Here is a 7,500-nt window from a genome sequence, read left to right as displayed (position 1 = left end):
CTTAAAGATCAGTACATGACAATTGAGAATCCACTAGATCTTTGGAAAGCTTTAAAGAATAGATATGATCACCACAGGATGGTGTTGCTTCCAAAGGCAAGGCATGATTGGATGCATCTAAGATTCTTAGACTATAAGTCAGTGGATGATTACAACTCAGCTCTATTCAAGATTGTCTCAATACTAAAGCTTTGTGGTGAAGAAGTAACCGATAGCATGATGCTTGAAAAGACCTATACGACTTTCAATCAGTCGAATTCTGTGTTGCAAGAGAAATACAGGACAAAGGGCTTTGCCACATATACTGATCTGATCTCATGTCTACTCTTGGCCGAGGCAAACAATGAACTCCTACTAAAGAGTAATGGAGTTAGACCGGCCGGGACAGCACCCCTACCCGAAGCCCATGAGGTTGAAAAGAAAGATCCCAATGAGACCTATTTCTTCCAAGACAACAAGAAACCATACGGCAATAGCCGTGGTGGATTCAAGAGGCGTGGACATGACAACTCAAACGGCCGAGACGGCTACTCAACTGGCCGGAAAGGAAACCACAATAACCGTGGTCGTGGTTCCAATTACGGCCGGGGTCGAGGCAGCTACGGCCGCGGACGAGGTGGCATATCCAAACCATCTTACACGTCCAACAAGTCTGTATGCCACAGATGCGGGAGTGACAACCATTGGGCTAAGAACTGTAGAACTCCGAAACACTTGTGCAACCTCTACCAAGAGAGCCTCAAGAACGAGAATCCAGAGGCAAACATGATCCAAGAAAACGTCCATGAGGACAAGGGATATGGGTATGATGCTGACAATGAATCCGACAAGGACAACCAAGATGACCTAATGGATTTTGAGACATCCGATTGTCTCAAGGACTAGTTTTCGAATCACATTGTCTTATTGCTTTATGTTTTTGATTTGGTATTTTTATTTTATGTAATGGCATTTTTAATAATAAGAGTTTTAAACATCTTATGAAGTCTCTAAAGTTTATAAAATTTTATTTATAGAATGAATGATGAGTGTACTTGTGGTGGATAGTGGCACAAGTCACACAATACTTAGAGACAAAAGGTACTTTATAAATCTCACAATGCAAAGTGCAAAGGTACACACCATTGCGGGTGAGGCTAGCCTGATTGAAGGTCACGGCCAAGCCTATGTATTGATGCCTAAGGGCACTCACCTAGAGATCAAAACCGCCTTGTATTCTCCAAGCTCTAGAAGGGGCCTATTGAGTTTCAAGGATATAAGATTGAATGGTTTCCATCTTGAAACATGGGAAGAAGGAAACAAAGAGTTCCTTAACATAATTTCAATCACCAAAGGAAATAAGAAGATCCTAGAGACTATACCCGCAATGTCTACTGGTCTATACTATGCAAGGATCAGTATGGTCGAGGCAAATGCCTCCGAGCTATTCACTTTATGGCATAACCGGCTTGGCCTTCCCGGAACAAGTATGATGCGAAAATTGATAATGAATTCACAAGGGCACATAATTAAAGGAGTGATCCCATATAAAAATCTCACATGTGCAGCATGTGCACAAGGGAAACTCATGACTAGGCCATCACCAGCCAAGGTTAACAAAGAAACCTTAAACTTTCTGGAAAGGATTCAAGGAGACATATGTGGACCAATACACCCAGCTTGTGGGACGTTTAGATACTTCATGGTCCTCATTGATGCATCGACCAGATGGTCGCATGTGTGTCTACTATCCACTAGGAACCTAGCCTTTGCACGGCTGCTTGCTCAGATGATAAGGCTGAGAGCACACTTTCCAGATTTCCCTCTTAAGACTATACGTCTAGACAATGCTGGTGAGTTCACGTCCCAAGCGTTTAATGAATATTGTATGTCCATGGGGGTAAGAATAGAGCACTCCGTGGCACATGTCCATAACAGAACGGCTTGGCCGAATCCTTCATTAAACGTATCCAGCTGATAGCCCGGCCAGTGCTTATGAAGTCTCAACTTCCGGTATCAGCATGGGGACATGCGGTTTTACATGCATCGGAACTGATTCGCATCAGGCCATCTAGTGAGCATAGATATTCACCATCCCAACTACTTACGGGTCATGAGAGCATCTCCAATGTATTACCCCATTTTTTACTCCAAAATGGTGCAACACCAAAATGGAGTAAGGTTTTACTCCAATGTATTACTCCATTTTCTACTCCAAAAATAATATTTCTTAAATAATTTCATTTTTATTTTATTAATAATTGCAAATAAAATCTTATACTTATAAAAATTTACCAATTAACCCCAAATATTTTATGTTTACGACAATAATTAAAATATAAATTATTTAAATTAAATATTTATTATTAAAAAGTACAAGAAATCATTAAAAAGACAACATATATATAGGTTCAACAATGAGCATTAGAATATTTTTCCCACAAATGATCAACTAATGCATTTCGTAATGAAAAATGAGCTTCTTTATTTTTGATATTCCTAAATCGAGCAAGAAATTTTTGAAATCGGACATTTTCATCTTCTGCAATTTCAATATCTGGAGGTGGAGCTTCTCTTCCAAGTTCAATTGGTGCATCAAGTTCACGCTCATTTTCATCTTCTGCAATTTCATGTTATTGTATCATTTTAAATATTATTTAAGTAAAAAATAGAAACATTAAAGATTCAAAGGACCATTTTATAAATAAAAAAAGTTCAACTCCAAAATGGAGTAATGGGTAAGATTACTCCATAAATGGAGTAACCCTAACCATTACTCCATTTTTAACTCCAAAATGGAGTGGGGTTGGAGAAGATTTTACTCCATAATGATGTTTGGAGTTGAAAATGGAGTAGGGTTGGAGATGCCCTGAGCCAGACGTGTCCCACATCAAGACATTCGGATGTGCCGTCTACGTTCCAATTGCTCCACCACAGAGAACTAAGATGGGACCACAGAGGAGGATGTGAATATACGTAGGATATGATTCCCCAAGCATTATAAAGTATCTTGAGCCAACAACCGGTGATTTGTTTAAGGCCAGATACGAAGACTCACAGTTTGATGAGTCCAGATATCCGTCCTTAGGGGGAGATAACAGCCGGTTGATTATAAAAGACTTAGAATGGTTTAGACCATCAACATCTTGGCAAGATCCTCGGACTAGAGAGTGTGATCTAGAAGTCCAAAAGATTATACATCTACAAGAGCTAGCTAATAAGTTGCCAGATACATTTGCTGACCCAAATAGAATGACAATATCACACAACACGGCTTGTAATGCACCTATAAGATTAAACGTCCAAGATGGACAATGTCAAGTGGCTACAGAGTCTAAGCAACGTTTAAAACGTGGTAGACCAATTGGTTCCAAAGACAAACAGCCTCGGAAGTCCAAGAGAGGTGCTGGATCCGAGAGCATAAAGGAAACCATCCAGGACATAGATGGACCGGTCGAGCCAAGCGTACCGGCCACACCCGATGATCAGGCCGTTCCTCATAGTGAGGTCCGGGACGCTGGGCTTCACGGGACACAAGAGCCGGACAACCAAGAGATCTCTATAGACCATGTAATGTCCGGAAAACAATGGAACAGAAAAGATATCAACGTTGATGATTTATTCGCATACAAGGTAGCACTTGAGATCATGGATAAAGATGAGGATCTAGAACCCACGTCCATACAAGAATGCATGCTAAGATCAGATTGGATCAAATGGAAAGAAGCTATAAACGTGGAGTTAGAATCTTTGAGAAAGAGAGGCGTTTTTGGCCCTATAACATTGACACCAAGAGATGTCAAACCAGTGGGATACAAATGGGTCTTTGTAAGGAAGAGAAACGAGAAAGGAGAAGTAGTGAGATACAAAGCACGGCTTGTAGCACAAGGATTCTCCCAAAGACCTGGAATAGATTATGAGGAGACTTACTCCCCTGTGGTGGATGCAACTACACTGAGATATCTTATCAGTCTGGCAGTGAAAGAAAGCATTGATTTACGCCTAATGGATGTAGTAACTGCATACCTATACGGACCACTGGATAATGAGATACATATGAAAGTCCCAGAGGGCATTGAGCTCAAAGACAAGAAAGGTTCTCGAGAACAACATTGCATAAAGTTAAACAAAGCCTTATATGGTTTGAAGCAATCAGGTCGAATGTGGTACAATAGATTATACGAGTACCTAGTGAAAGAGGGTTATAAGAATGATCCAATAAGTCCATGTATATTCATAAAGAAATTCGACAGCAAGGGCTATGTGATCATGTCAGTTTATGTGGACGACCCGAATATTATAGGAACCTCTGGAGAGATTTCCCAAACCGTTGAATGTCTAAAGAAAGAATTCGAGATGAAAGACTTAGGGAAAACTAAGTTCTGTTTGGGATTACAGTTTGAGTATAAAAGGAATGGCATCCTTGTGCACCAAGAAACATATACGGAAAAGATATTCAAGCAATTTAATATGGACCAGGCTCACCCCTTGTCGAGTCCAATGGTCGTGAGGTCCTTAGACCTTGAGAAGGATCCATACGGACCTAAGAAGCCGGACGAGGAAGCACTCGGACCGGAAGTGCCTTACCTAAGTGCCATTGGGGCCTTAATGTACTTGGCTAGTCATACTAGACCGGACATAAGCTTTGCCGTGAGCTTACTATCTAGATTTGGTTCATGTCCGACTTTAAGGCACTAGAACGGAGTGAAACATCTGTTCAGATATCTGCAAGGAACAAAGGATCTCGGTTTGTTCTACACTAACCGGCCAAGAGAGAGCATGGTCGGATATGCAGATGCTGGGTACTTATCTGACCCACACCAGGCTAGATCTCAAACGGGATATGTATTCATACATAGTGGAGCCGCAATATGCTGGCGTTCTACTAAGCAAACCTTAGTGGCCACATCATCTAATCATGCCGAAATCATAGCCATGTATGAGGCAAGCCGTGAGCTTGTCTGGTTGAGGAACATGACCGGCCATGTCTTAAGAGAGAGTGGTCTGGCCGTGGGACAAGAGAAGGAGGAAGCAATGATCATCTACGAAGACAATGCAGCGTGCATTGCTCAGCTCAAGGAAGGATACATCAAGGGAGACAGGACCAAGCACATCCTGCCCAAGTTCTTCTTCACCCACGACTTACAGAAGGGAAAGGAGGTTCAAGTAGTTCAAGTTCGATCAAGCGACAACTCAGCCGACCTCTTCACCAAGTCTCTTCCTACCTCAACGTTCAGGAAGCTGGTTCATCAGATAGGGATGCGCCGGCTGAAGGATCTTCAGTGATGCCTTCATCAGGGGGAGTATCATGCGTTGTACTCTTTTTCCTGTCTATGGTTTCCATTTTTCCCACCTTGGGTTTTTGGTTTTCCTAGAGAGGTTTTAACGAGGCAACATCGTGCATGGTACGAGCCCATATGGTTATAGCATCCAAGGGGGAGTGTTATAAAACACATGTGGATTGCTAGTAACCATGCCAAGGAAGAACGGACCGCGTCCAGGCCCAAGACCAAGATTGCGTCCAAGAAGGAGAGAGCGGCGGCCAAAGATTAGGCCGACTCTAGTTTAGGAGTTTCCTTTTCTTTTCATGTTTATCTATAAGAGGTTTTCCTTTTTACTTTAGGATAAGGATTTGTACTCTTTCCTTTTATCCATATCTTGCAATCCCCTATATAAGGGAACACTTTGATTACTGAATAATATACACGATTCCCCCATCTTTTACAACACAAAAGAGTTAATTCATCCCTTCAGTACGCTTGCCCTTCAGTACGCTTGGCCTCGATCTTACCACAATAAAAACAAAGGGAAAATGTTAACACTTGGTTGGATGATGGAAAGTCATACCAGCCTAAGTCGAGCTAGCATCAATCAGACTGACTTGGACAGTCCAGTCCATCAAAACTCGAGCTTATGTCCAGATCAGTACACGGATCAGTCCATGGGAAGGGCCAGCGTGCTGATATGTGTACTGACATGGTGCATCAGTTGTCCAAAATCAGTACACGGACAGTCCATGGGAAGGACCAGCATGCTGATATGAGTTCAGTACACGGATCAGTCCACGGGAAGGGCCAGCGTGCTGATATGTGTACTGACATGGTGCTTCAGTTGTCCAAAATCAGTACACGGTCAGTCCATGGGAAGGACCAGCATGCTGATATGAGTTCAGTACACGTATCAGTCCACGGGAAGGGCCAGCGTGCTGATATGTGTACTGACATGGTGCATCAATTGTCCAAAATCAGTACACGGACAGTCCATGGGAAGGACCAGCATGCTGATATGAGTTCAGTACACGGATCAGTCCACGGGAAGGGCCAGCGTGCTGATATGTGTACTGCCATGGTGCATCAATTGTCCAAAATCAGTACACGGACAGTCCATGGGAAGGACCAGCATGCTGATATGTGTGGTCAGCATGCTGATATATGTACTGATGGGCAGTCCACGGACAGTCTGTGTGTGCTAACGGACAGGCACGGACGTCCTGCGTGTGCTGACGGACGTCCTGTGTGTACTGAACAGACAGCCCACGTGGGCCAAAATCACCCGAACAGTCCACAGGAAGGGCCAGCCACGGACGTCCTGTGTGTACTGACGGACGGCCACAGACGTCCTGTGTGTGCTGATGGGCGTCCTGCGTGTGCTGATGGGCATCCTGCGTGTGCTGACGGACGTCCTGTGTGTGCTAACGGACGTCCTGCGTGTGCTGACGGACGTCCTGTGTGTACTGACGGACGTCCTGTGTGTACTGACGGACGTCCTGCGTGTGCTGACGGACGGCCACGGCCGTCCTGTGTGTACTGACGGATGGCCACGGACGTCCTTTGTGTGCTGACGGGCGTCCTGTGTGTACTGACGGACGTCCTGTGTGTACTGACGGACACACGGACAGCCACGGACGTCCTGCGTGTGCTGACGGACGTCTTGTGTGTGCTGACGGACGGCCACGGACGTCCTGTGTGTACTGACGGACGTCCTGTGTGTGCTGACGGACGGCCACGGAAGTCATGTGTGTACTGACGGACGGCCACAGACGTCATTTGTGTGCTGATGGACGTCCTGTGTGTACTGACGGACATCCTGTGTGTGCTGACGGACGGCCACGGACGTCCTGTGTGTACTGACGGACGGCCACAGACGTCCTTTGTGTGCTGACGGACGTCCTGTGTGTACTGACGGACGTCCTGTGTGTACTGACGGACACACGGACACACACAGACAGCCATGGACGTCCTGCGTGTGCTGACGAACGTCCTGTGTGTGCTGACGGACGGCCACGGACGTCCTGTGTGTACTGACGGACGTCCTGTGTGTGCTGACGGACGGCCACGGACGTTCTGTGTGTACTGACGGACGGCCACAGACGTCCTTTGTGTGCTGACGGACGTCCTGTGTGTACTGACGGACGTCCTGTGTGTACTGACGGACACACGGACACACACGGACAGCCACGGACGTCCTGCGTGTGCTGACGGACGTCTTGTGTGTGCTGACGGACGGCCACGGACGTCCTGT

The sequence above is a fragment of the Brassica napus genome, unplaced genomic scaffold (assembly GCF_020379485.1).
Source record: "Brassica napus cultivar Da-Ae unplaced genomic scaffold, Da-Ae ScsIHWf_2428;HRSCAF=3137, whole genome shotgun sequence".
NCBI classification, from domain to species: Eukaryota; Viridiplantae; Streptophyta; class Magnoliopsida; order Brassicales; family Brassicaceae; genus Brassica; species Brassica napus.
Note: the sequence above shows the minus strand (reverse complement) of the source record.